Source organism: Tupaia chinensis, unplaced genomic scaffold (assembly GCF_000334495.1).
Source record: "Tupaia chinensis unplaced genomic scaffold, TupChi_1.0 Scaffold143797_1, whole genome shotgun sequence".
In the NCBI taxonomy this organism is placed as follows: domain Eukaryota; kingdom Metazoa; phylum Chordata; class Mammalia; order Scandentia; family Tupaiidae; genus Tupaia; species Tupaia belangeri.
Genome location: NW_006203647.1, coordinates 680,292 through 693,227, shown reverse-complemented (window position 1 = coordinate 693,227; position 12,936 = coordinate 680,292). Strand labels below are relative to the sequence as shown.

At 40.0% G+C, this 12,936-nt stretch overlaps 1 protein-coding gene and 1 pseudogene across 1 annotated transcript in view; one reads left to right on the top strand and one right to left on the bottom strand.

The window, feature by feature from the left end:
* The window catches only part of LOC102497243 (actin-binding LIM protein 1-like), a 245,375-nt gene that overhangs the window by 158,892 nt on the left and 73,547 nt on the right, over window positions 1-12,936 (bottom strand). The window lies entirely within an intron of this gene.
* LOC114005448 (PEST proteolytic signal-containing nuclear protein pseudogene) lies at window positions 5,103-5,573 on the top strand (annotated as a pseudogene).

The window sequence follows — 12,936 nt, the reverse complement described above, 5'->3', positions numbered from 1 at the left end:
AGCTCACATTTCATATGGGCATTTTCACAAATACAACCCGCCTAGAGGTCTGTCAACATCAGTGTCAGCACCAGAGATCTGCCAAAAAATGAGAAAGGATAGGCTATAATTATAAGTAACCAATCAGCTTACCAAAGTAAAGTGCTAGGAGGGACTTAGGGCAAGAGTTTTTTTTTTTTTTTTTTAGAGATAGAGTTTTGCTATAGAGTACATGCGCTCATTGGAGAGACAGAAAGGCAGAAAGTGAGAAATAACTCTCCTTCCCCAGAGGAGAGGGACATGCCACAATCCCTTGTCCTCCATTCTCCTCTTGGAATTTGAGGCACACATGCACACGCACCCGGTGTGAGTTTTAAGTCACTGGGTCTGTGACTTGAACCACTGTTGACTGTGTGGGAGTCCAGTGATATAACCATTGTGATACAACGATTGTGATACAACCATTGACTAGCATCAGCTAGTCCCCCCCAGGGCATGGGTATTAATGATGTAAGGTGTTTATAGTTTCAATCAATGTGAATTTTTAACTACTGGGTTATCAGAAAAGTCATGATGCACTTTTGCATAGAAAAACACAGATAACTATGTCATGACTTGTCCAATCTCTTCACCACACAACTAGAATAATATATATACTTTTTTTTTTAATTGTCAAAGGGTGTGTGCATTTTCAAGAGACAGAGAGAGAGAGGACAAAATAGTATCCTCCAATGGGACATGGTCACAATGAAATCCCTTCTCCCTCATTTCTCCATCCTGGAAGGGTTTTAGACTTACACACACATGTGCCTGGTGTGTTTTTCATGTCTCCAGGGAGGGGATTTGAACCATGGCCAGCCATGTGGGATCTGGCTCCCTTAACTACTAGGCTACAGGGCCAGCCTCAGAATGCTCTCTTTAAAAAACATAATTCTAGCATTTGCTCCACTCATTAAACCCTCCGAGTAGCTTCTTCTGACTGCATGATCCAAGAAGCCCCTCGGGCCTTACCCACTTCTCACACTCTTCTCTAGTTCTTGCTGCTTCGAGAGATCTGTGTGTGCTGTTTTCTCATTCCAGCAGGCTCTTCCACCAGCTAATTGCAAGGCTGGCTCTTTCTTCTGCTTTCTGTTTTCACTCTAACGCGGCTTCTAGAGGGTCATCGGAAAAGTCATGACGTGTTTTTCTATGCAAAAGTGCGTTAGGGCTTTCCCAGTGACCCAATTTATTGCCTCCTCTGTGAGTTCTCCCTGAACCAATGAAATCAAGGCAGTCTTTCTGCTTGCCTCCTACCCCTGTCTCTGCCTACTTTATGTTTTCCACATTCTCAACATTCTATCACTTTCTTTCTTGTCTGTCTTTTCCCTGATAAAGTGACTGCCACTGTATCCCCAGGGCCCGGCACGGTGGTTGGCATGGTCTGTGCTCTATAAATGCATGTTCCATACGCTCATGCATTGAACACTAGCCTCGTTTTCTGCCTCTTTTCTGTAGCAGGAGACTTCAGGTAAAATTAGAGGTTGGTTAAATACCTTGAGTTCCCCAACAGTATCTATGTATTAAATAATTTCAATGATGTCAATATTACTCAACTGGTGACAAAGATAAAAGATGAAGTCTCTGAGTCAGAAAAGTAAACAAGAGCTGAAGCAATGAGCTCATACAGGGACCAGTCTGAAACCAACTCTAGCTAAGCTGTCTGAAAGAGAATCACATAACAAAGCACAATTTCCAGCTGACTCGACCTGTCGGGGTGGCACAGAGCCTTGGAATAGCTAAATGGCGGGTCCCCAGAGCATGACAGGTGGTACAGAATGGCCAGCGGGGACTGCTGCAGAGCGGATGGTTAGCTTCCTCTAATAAGAATCCTCACCACGCTTTCTGCCAGCCTCAAGCCCTTTAAAACAACTGCTTTTATAAAACCAAATGGTTTTTGCACCAAATAATTAGACATCACTGGCCACAGGAAGCTCCTCACATGGTCCTGGACTATGACGGCATGACAACATTTACAAAGCCTTGCTCTGCTTGAGATTGCCCAGTAGTTCTTCAACCAGCTTGTCCTCGCTCCACTTACTTTCCTGGGTCCTGCAACTATTCTGATTACTAAATCTCCTATCACTGAACTCATGGCCCCTGGTTTTACTCAGTCAAAAGGACTAATAGTAGTAGTGTGATGGCCAATTCCCAAGCTCTTGCTATGTGCTAGGCATTGTTTTATATATCTCACATGAGTTAATCGAGTCAGTTCTCACAAGACCCTATCAGACTGGTACGATTTTTGTCCTTATGTTCTTTTCTTTTCTTTTTCTTTTCTTTTTTTTTTTGGGGGGGGTGGGGGGAGAGGTTTTTGCTATAGGGTGCATGTGCTCACCAGACAGAGAGAGAGAGACAGAAAGCAAGAGATCACCCCCCAGGGGGATGGCCACGCCGCAATCCCTTCTCCTCCTTTCTCCTCTCAGGATCTTGGGCATGCGCACACACGCGCCTGGCATGAGTTTTAAGCCACTGGGTCCAGGACTCGAACCACGGTCAACTACATGGGAGTTCGGTGACATAGCCATTACGCTAGCTGCTGGTCCCCCAGTCCTTATGTCTGATGAGGAAACCAAGGCAACAGGAGAGGTTAAGTGACTTGCCCAAGATTGCACAATTAGTGATGAGTACAGTGGGAATTTGAACACAGGCAGTCTGGCTAGAGAGCTCCCACCTGTAACCACATGTTTTTCAGGCAAACCTATGAAGTTCTGAATGCTTGGGGGATAATTTTATGAAGTCACCACGGCAAATGAATGGCAACTGTACTACAGAGGGCAATGCGAAGCAGATGGACATACTTGGGGAAGTTTCAGCTCTGAAGATCCTACATGGAGGGCATCTGGCTCTCCATCCACTCAAATTTAATTCTTCTTAACCACCTACATCTTTGTGTTACTCTATCGACAAGTGACTGTAAGCCATGCCTTTGGCTCTGGGATGAGCATTTCCCCTGTTACTTAAATCAATCCCCCATCAACATAGTCGGCAGTCATTTATGTTTATTCAGCACCTGCTGCTTGGCAGGTGCCTTGTTTGAAGTTCTCACACACATTAGCTCATTTAAAATTATTTTCAATGAAGATATGGAGTGGGTAATATGTTTTTTTCTTCCTATGCATTTCATTTCCATCAAAGCTTTAAAAACCAAATAGGGTTATACACATAAAAAATAAATCTGCTGGGACCAGCAGGTGGCATGGTGATGATGGCGCTGGACACTCCCACATGGCCGGCCACAGTTCAAGTCCTGGACCTGGTGGCTTGCTTTGCTTTCTCTATTTCCTTCTCTCTCTCTCTCTCTCTCTCTCTCTCTGTCTGTCTAGTCAAATTTAAAGAAATGAATGCATGAATAAAATTAAATAATTATTTAAAAAAATAAATCTGCTTATAAGGCATGATGGTAATTGCCTGCCCAATCCCCCTCCCCCATGACAAATGTCTCCACTTGTGTTTTTTCTAGTCTTCACCATGTTTCCTAACACGATCCTTATACTGACGCAGCTATCACGGATTTACAACCTGCTCCTGTAGATGAAGATTTGGCCCTTACTGATAGGAGTACATCATAATTTTCAGTTAAATCTGTGGTCAGTGTTTAGACTCTGCGAATGTAATTATTGTTTGACTAGATTTTGCAGTTCACCCTGTGAATAGAATAGATTCCATTTCATGTAGAATGGTTTTGTTCTCTTAGATTTAATCATTTCCTTTTCTCTCTCTTGCCTCACTCCTGATGAATAATTCATTGTGTTTCTATCAATTTGTCTTGTGATCTACCAATAATTCTTTCCAGTGCCCAAACTTATGAGATAACTTATCAAACCTGCCCATCTGGAGAGAAAAGTAGATGTTATCAGGTCTGTTTTTAATGAAGAAAAAAACTAGCTCTCAGGTTAAGAATTTGGCTCTATGACCTCTGGGAAGTGGCAAAAATATGACCCATCAGATACCAACCCCGGTATCAGCCCCGATGGCACCCTGCCTCTGGGGAGGAAGATGTTCAGATTGTACGTGCACAACTGCAGAGGGTGCTGCCTTCTACACTTGGGCAGGACAGTGCCGTGGTGAGGCCATGCACAGGCTCCATAACAAGGGGTCTTCTAATCTCATTCCCAACACTGCTCCTGGTCACCTCACACTGTATTGGCCCCCCAATTCTGAAAGTATTGTATTGGTGGCACTCTGATTGGCCATGCTTACGTGATTCATGTGTAGTAGCAAGCTCCTTTGCCTAATTATTATCAAAATGACCACAGTAGTGTCATCTCGCTGTGACCGCATGGCATTCGTGGTCTTTCCCTGGGCGGCATATCCACTGTGTTGGCTCCTTCTGATGATGATGAGCTATTATTGGGCTCTTGTTGCAACAGTCCAAAGCTCTCTTTGAATCTTTTGGTGTGTTGCAGGGATGCTACCAAGACATATCTGTGATGACAGACATGCTCTGGACCCAAGGAACAATCAAACCTTTCTTGCTTGCTGTGACAACTCACCTTCCGAACATTCCTGAGGGAGGAATGAACTCTCTCCAGAGCCCCCAGTTACTCTTTTTCTGGAAATGCCCTGATACATCCACAATAAAGGCTACATCACAGCGAAGCCACCAAAGGAAGGAGAGTGCTGTGCACTGATGGGTGGGCTGGCTCATGACAGAGTGTCCACTTCCTGCACTTGTTCCTCTCACCCTAGCTGTGACGCAAAAGCAAGGGAACCAGGCGAACGACATGACAGGAAAGCACTGATGCAGAATCTAAGGAAAAGTTCTTCTAATTGAAAAAGTAATTCCAGAAATACCAGGCTCCGAAGATGACAACTACTCAACTACAGGTAAGAGGCATTTTACTATGAAATTTAGCAGTTGGGGCAGTTCTTAATTCTATCAAGCGCCCAAGATGGATGGCACCAAATGCTGGAGAACTTCTTTGGAGATAAAGTGATAAATGAGAGATTCAAAATTGTTTATCAAAATGTTTCCAGTTCTGAAAAAGCCAACCTAGCCATAGAGTACCCACTAGGCTTGGCGTGGCTGCAGAGAAGGCCACAGCAGGGAAAATGGCAGATGGGAAGGCAGGAGAGAAGCCTGAAAAGCCACAGTGAGCTGGACCCCCCAGTGCAATGGAGGGGAAAAGTCCAGTCTCAGCACTGAGAAGCGATCAGCTGAAGAAGCAGCAAGAGACCTGCCAGCAAAGCCTACGAAGATCTCCAAGTTCGTATTTGCCATAGGTAGTCAGAGGGCAAAGAAAGCAACAGCCATATCCATCACATTTAGATCAAGCAAGCCTAAAGAAACGATTCCAACTCTTGGTTCAAAACCCTTCGAGTAGAGTGACTTTCAATGAAGAGGAAAATGGGGAACCAGAGGAAATACCTCTAGAAGCAGAGATGAAGATGTAGAATACAGGAAGGGACACACCAGCATCAGCCGGACCAAACTCTTTCAATAAAGAAAAGCACAGGTTTTCTGATAACCAGAAGCTATGGGAGTGAAATATAAAATCTCATCTTGCAAATGTCCATGACCAAGATAATTAAATAATGTGTTTTGAAATTGGGGTGTGGGATGGGTATAAAGTTTCCTTTTTTAAAGAATGGTATAAGTATCTTCAGAGCTTTTTATTTTATTTTTTTTTTCTCTTTCATTTTCTTTTTAAGATTGAGTGAGGGACCAGCAGTTAGCATAATAGCTATGTCGCTGAACTCCCATGTAGTTGACCGCGGTGCGGTCCCAGACCTGGTGGCTTAAACTCACGCCGAGCATGTGCACATGCATGCCCAAGATCCCGAGAGGAGAATGGAGAAGGGATTGTGGCGTGGCCATCCACCCTGCGGGGTGATTTCTCGCCACTTTCTGTCTCTCTGTCTCTGTCTCTCTGGCGATGGCACGTGCCCTGTGGCAAAAACCTCTAAAAAAAATAATTGAGTGATACGCTAGTAAGTGAAAGTTTGAAATCAGAGGTAATTTATGTTTTATATACAGATTTCAAGACATTACTAATTTTGTAATGTCATGTGATTAGTTTCCAAAGGTTACAGATAATAAATCAGAAACGGTACCTTTTTAAGAATTGCATATTTTTTTAGACACAACTCTTAATACATTAAGAGGGAAGCAAAAAGGTATTGTCTATTTAAAACTGCAAGCAGTTAGTTATTCCTAACTTCCTCTACCTAAACGGTCTGGCTTCCAGGAACAGCCTTATATAGAGAGAGGAGTATTGGGAGAAAAATATTACTGGACCTATTGACAGAAAATAAATTTAGATAAAATACAGCTTTTTTTCCTATGGACATTTGTTTTGTTTTAAGTCATCATAAACTAGTTCTTGTATTGCTATCAGTGGATATAGAAGCTTAGATCTTTTTAAAAAAATAAATAAAATTTTATTCGAAATAGCACACTTCAACTTAAAGGGTCTTTCGACATTAGTCTTCAAAGAACAACCATTTGCTACCAAAATTAATCAATATTTTGAATGCGCCTCTCTTGATTTTATTAGCTAGCTCCTGTAAGCATTTCCAGCAGAACATAAGGCAAATCATAAGGAAGCTGTTTCTTTTAAAATACAAATCACCAGCAGAAATGTTCATGTACATGCATAGTGTTTAAGCATATGGCTGTTTTTGTTTTTTAAAAGGTATAAACACTAAAAAGAAAATTTAACATTGTATGAAGATGGACAAGGTGTACTTTCTGTAACTCGGTAAAAGTATTTTAAGTTACTAACTTGTGAAATCCAATTTGAACTGAATTTACTATGGAATTTCTTTTTTTGTTTGCTTTTGTTTTTTGGGGGGGAATTTTTTTGCCTTTTATTATTATTTATTCTTATTATTTCAATTTCTTTTATACATTCAATCATGTTACTTAGCTTGCAAAGTGAAAATTTCAACATTTTGTGTACATTTTGCACCAGTCCAGTTGACAATACTATAAAGTTATCCCTCAACAGACAATAACCCATTTCTCCATCCCATAAATGCCCTGCCTCTCCATTTTTCTCTTTAATGTCCTTCCTCAGACTCTACTCCTTCACCCTCCCTCTTCCCACACTGTTACCTGGTATTCACAACCATTTACTATGTTTCTATGTCCTTTAGTCATTCAGTTTGGGCCATAGAGTGGGGACAATCCGTATATATTAAGTGGAGACATACAATGTCTCTTTTTCATAGCTTGGTTTGCTTCACTCAGCAGTAAATCTTCCATATTCCTCCACTTTCCATCAAAGGCCAGGGTCTTGTTGTTTTCTATCGCTGAGTAGTATTCCATAGAGTATATGTGCCACACTTTTTCTATCGGAATTTCTTATTAGTACAATTTGTATGTATTGACCAGTGGCCTCTCAAAAACACTCTTTAGGTACTGAAAATGGAAAGAAAATGCATCTTCAAACACATTTTACGGAATCTCTCACAGATATACTTGTTAGATTTGTATATTGTAGAGTGTTTTTGTATTTTTCTATCGTATATGAACTTTCTTTTTAACGTGACAGTTATATGCTTCTTTAAAAGCATGGTCACAAACTAAAACATACAGTGTGCAATGATTTCCCTAAAAACAATGTTAAATTTGGAGGCAGCTATTACATAGGCAGTAACTACTTGCTGAGCTTTTTAAATAAGTAATACATCCAGAAAAGAAGCCTATGTATATTCCTAATACTTTGTTCACTTGCATTTAGGTTTAGAATAAGTCCCAAGTACAACAATGGAAATGTATATAGAACTATTAGTTCTTACATGATTTACTTACATCAAGATACATGAATTTAACTTTAACTTTTCTGTAGGAAAACTGTCCATTTTTGTCTAATTTTATTGTGTGTTAAAGTAATCACTCTCCTACATTCTTTTTTTAATTGACTTTTATGGTAGATTCTTTTCTTAATTTTATTTACTATCATAATCTTTTTTATATTATGTTGAATCACATATATCTTTACAGTGTATTACATTTCTTTTTCCAGCACGATTACCATGCATATCAGTCAAGACAAAGACACTACTATCCACATCATCATCATCAAATAGATTTTCATTATTTTTTTCAGATTATTACTATTATTTATTCTCATTTTTTAAAAACATTCAATCACTAGATGTTATTTCACTTGTATAAAGAATTTACCCAACATGAAATACTCCTCAGACCAGTCCAGTTGAAAATACTATACATATTATTATCAACAGGAAATAACCCATTTCTGTGTCTTTCTAATGTCAAGCCTCTCTATTTGTTCTCTTGCTATCCTTCTCTATAATCTTCCCTTCTCTCCTACATTCTTTTCTTGATTGAAATGAAATATTAACCTAAGGTTAAGGTGGGAGACAAAAACAACTGAGATACATATCTTTACTAAAATACCAATAAATTTGTCAAACTCAAAGTGTGCAATGATTTCCCTAAAAACAATGTTAAATTTGGAGGCAGCTATTACATAGGCAGTAACTACTTGCTGAGCTTTTTAAATAAGTAATACATCCAGAAAAGAAGCCTATGTATATTCCTAATACTTTGTTCACTTGCATTTAGGTTTAGAATAAGTCCCAAGTACAACAATGGAAATGTATATAGAACTATTAGTTCTTACATGATTTACTTACATCAAGATACATGAATTTAACTTTAACTTTTCTGTAGGAAAACTGTCCATTTTTGTCTAATTTTATTGTGTGTTAAAGTAATCACTCTCCTACATTCTTTTTTTAATTGACTTTTATGGTAGATTCTTTTCTTAATTTTATTTACTATCATAATCTTTTTTATATTATGTTGAATCACATATATCTTTACAGTGTATTACATTTCTTTTTCCAGCACGATTACCATGCATATCAGTCAAGACAAAGACACTACTATCCACATCATCATCATCAAATAGATTTTCATTATTTTTTTCAGATTATTACTATTATTTATTCTCATTTTTTAAAAACATTCAATCACTAGATGTTATTTCACTTGTATAAAGAATTTACCCAACATGAAATACTCCTCAGACCAGTCCAGTTGAAAATACTATACATATTATTATCAACAGGGAATAAACCATTTCTGTGTCCCACTAATGTCAAGCCTCTCTATTTGTTCTCTTGCTATCCTTCTCTATAATCTTCCCTTCTCTCCTACATTCTTTTCTTGATTGAAATGAAATATTAACCTAAGGTTAAGGTGGGAGACAAAAACAACTGAGATACATATCTTTACTAAAATACCAATAAATTTGTCAAACTCAAAACAAAACAAAACAAAACACAAAAAACAGTACCCCACCACCACCACTATAATCAGAGTAAAATGGAAACATTGTTGCCAGGGAAGTAGTTTATTCTGTTGGGTTTTTGTTGTTGTTGTTGTTTTGTCAACTTTATTTTATTAAAAGAGAGAGAGAAAGATCTTTGACAGGGTCTCACAACACCAGGATCCTTCCTCCAACCTCTCTGATAGCCAGAATCATGGATGTGCCTGGGCATACCTAGTATGTTCAGATTAACCCAGGATCCGAATGCAGACCTCCTAGGAGGCTCCAAAATCACACAGCAGTGCCTACTGCCTGTCACCACAGCGGGGCTCCTTATTGTTTCATCCAGTGAAAGTTTAGTGTATATGCTCTAGACCAGTGGTTTTCAGATCTTTGGTCTGGATCCGATGGAATATAAAGTCAGTTTAATGGATCATGACCAGCATATTATAAAAGAAGAAGAATAGAGAAGAAAGAAGAGAAGGAGGAGAAGAGGAGGAGAGGGAGGAGGAGGAGAAGAAGAAGAAGAGGAAGAAGACGACGATGATGACGACAGCAGAGGATAGGCACTTTTCTTTTAGCCAGCTACATGCATATGTGTGTGAATCCTGGGTGGTGTTGTGTCAAAAAGGGCATTTCTTCCTGTGAGTAGGCATGAATACCGCATTTAACCCTACATTGTAACCTGGAGGACCTCCGGCTGAGTCCTGACCACAGACATGTTCAGTATGGCCCCATAAGGATATTTTTTTTTTTTAAGAGAAAGTTGAAACATTTTCTTTTTTTTTGGAGAGGTTTCTGCTATAGGGCGCGTGCGCTCGCCAGACAGATAGAGACAGAGAGACAGAAAGCAGGAAATCACCCCCCAGGGGGGGGATGGCCACGCCGCAATCTCTTCTCCATTCTCCTCTCGGGATCCTGGGCACGCATGCACACACGCCTGGCGTGAGTTTAAGCTGCCGGGTCTGGGACTTGAACCGTGGTCAACTACGTGGGAGTCCAGCGACATAGCCATTACGCTAACTGCTGGTCCCAAAGTTGAAACATTTTCTAACATTTAAACATTTGGAGATTTTACATTAAAATGTCCATTTCTGGATGCTCTTGAGAATTGAAAAGTCTGGCAGCTTGGACTACATTCTTCCATGAGACGTAGGATGGAATGACAGAGTAACTCTTGCCTTTGGGGAGGACTGTGCTCTGCAGTTTGCCCCAGTTTCTACCCACTTAAGTCACCTCCCTCGTTCTTGGAGGAATCTAATTGCAGGACCCCAGTTCTAACCATCTTCAACTCAATGTAACCCAAGTCCTCTGCTTACCCTTCCTGTGTCCACTGCTATACTCTATGGTCAGTAGCCCCTGAAAAACTGAACTGGCTGCATTTCCTCAGGCAGGGGCTTGCAGTTTACTGCTTCTGTTTCTCAATCTGAACACCTTTCATTCAATTCTCCTTTTTCTACTGTTGCACTCCTACTCATGCTTCAAAGCTCAGCCTGCCATGTCTGTTCACCAGAATTAATCCCTCTCTGCCCTGTGGTCCCATTTCACTTAAGCAGTTCTCATGGAGTACATTTCACATTATATCATATTTACGTATAAATGTGACTGTGTTCCTTGCTAGAATATGAGTGCTTTCAGGTCAAGAACTACATATATTTTTAATCTATTAATAGATTGCTCATCTCATATTAGTTTCTGAAGAAACATTTCCTAAATAAGAATAACCATCTTCCTCACCCACACACCGAACATTCACCTATAGGTTCATTCAACACTTGATGAGGGCTAGCTGTGTTATGAATGCAAGTTGACTCATACACCATCTTTAACCTCAAGAAACTGACAGAACTTCTCAAGGCTAATCCTGAATGCCCTCTTTTCATAAGGCCTTTTTTGAATCCTTTGAACCTCCACAGGATATTATTTATAGTCACCTTTCTATCACCTTCTATCTCCCCTCTGTTTTCATTCTCAGTCAGAACCCTTTCCAACACTCTCTCGCTCATTAGCCTACTGCAGCAGAAACGTCGGTGTTTCAGATTATCCCTACAGTGCCTCCTAGAGAACAGAAACCAACAGAACTGTGTTCAGATCAAGGCCACCTCTTTGCTCTTTATTCTTGTTTCTGAGTTTTAGGCTGGGACTCTCATACATGGCAAAATTGGCAGTTTTCTAAATAAGCAGGAGCAGAGAGCCACATATTCTCCTTCTAGTGCTCAGCAGAACAAGGCTCCCATCCAGTAAATACCAATCCCACTGTCAATTCTAAAAAGTCAGCTCTTCAATGGCTGTTCAGAAAGGATCCCTGGGGTCCACAGGTAGCATGGTGGTTATGACACTGGGCTCCCACACGGCCAGCTGTGGTTCAAGTCTTGGACCTGGTGGCTTGCTTTCTCACTTTTCCTTTCTCTCTCTGGTCAAATTAAAACAAACAAACAAAAATAATAATGAATAAACTTAAATAACTTAAAAAAAAAAGAAAGGATCCCATGGGTGGCACATGGACAGCACTCCAGCAGACACCCATCTAGATCATGTGTTATCTATGGGACCCTCATGGACCTGGGTACCCTCAGTCTGTGCCATTTTTCTAGGGAGGACTCAGGCCTCTTTCCCATTTCCCATCACACACTCCAGTGAATAATCTTGCTACTGTTTCTTACCATTCACTATTCTTCTTAAACTTCTTCTTTCTTACAATCTTTCACACAATGAACAAGAACAGAAAGAAACAAAATTAGTATTACACAGGACATAAAAAAATTCATCAAAAAATTGAATTACCAATTTATTTTGGTGAAAAAATATTGTTTTAAAAATCTATGCATCATTTTTCTTTCAAAATATGTATTTTTCATGAATGTTTTTAAGATCTCTTCTACCGACTATTAGAATATGGTGGTGGGGACCAGCAAGTGGCGTGGTGGTTAAGGTGCTGGACACTTCCACATAGCCGACCACAGTTCAAGTCCAGGATCTGGTGGCTTGCTTTCCCACTTTCCCACTCTCTCTCTCTGGTCAAATTAAAATAAAATAAAAAAATAAATAAAATTTTAAAAAAGAAAATAGAGTGGTAATTAATTAAAACTACCAAGCTTTAATAATATATTTTTAGCTCTTCAAATACTAAAAAGGTAGGAGGAGCCTTCATGAACCAAGATAGCTAATGAACTTTCTTTTACTCCAAAATTGGAAAGTTTTATGAACCCCTGTTAATGTGCACACCTAAGACTTTGAAAAATAGGAATGAAACCTAGCGAACGGCACACCTTGACCCTATATTAGCACAGCCATACCTAAGCCAAACTAAGCCCTAACTCATTTCCATGAAAAGATACTTGGTAACTTCCTTCTACTCCCAGCCTTCCCACCCTTTGCACACCCAGTATCATACAGTGACAGCAGTCTCTTGGCCACTTGGCTCTCACAAAAGGTCTGCTTCATTATGAACGCAGCTTCATTCTGTACTATGGGAGAGTCAGGGTAACAACCATATCTTTATCCTCCTTGTCATCTGTGCCCCAAGAACAAGACAGAGCACAAAAGGGAATTGACAGGCTACTTACATAGAAACACTGACTTACCTATCTGTAGGATCATTTTACCCATGAAAACCACAGATAACCTACATATAGTGTCAAAGAGTGGGTCAAAGAGTGGTCCCTGGGGAGCA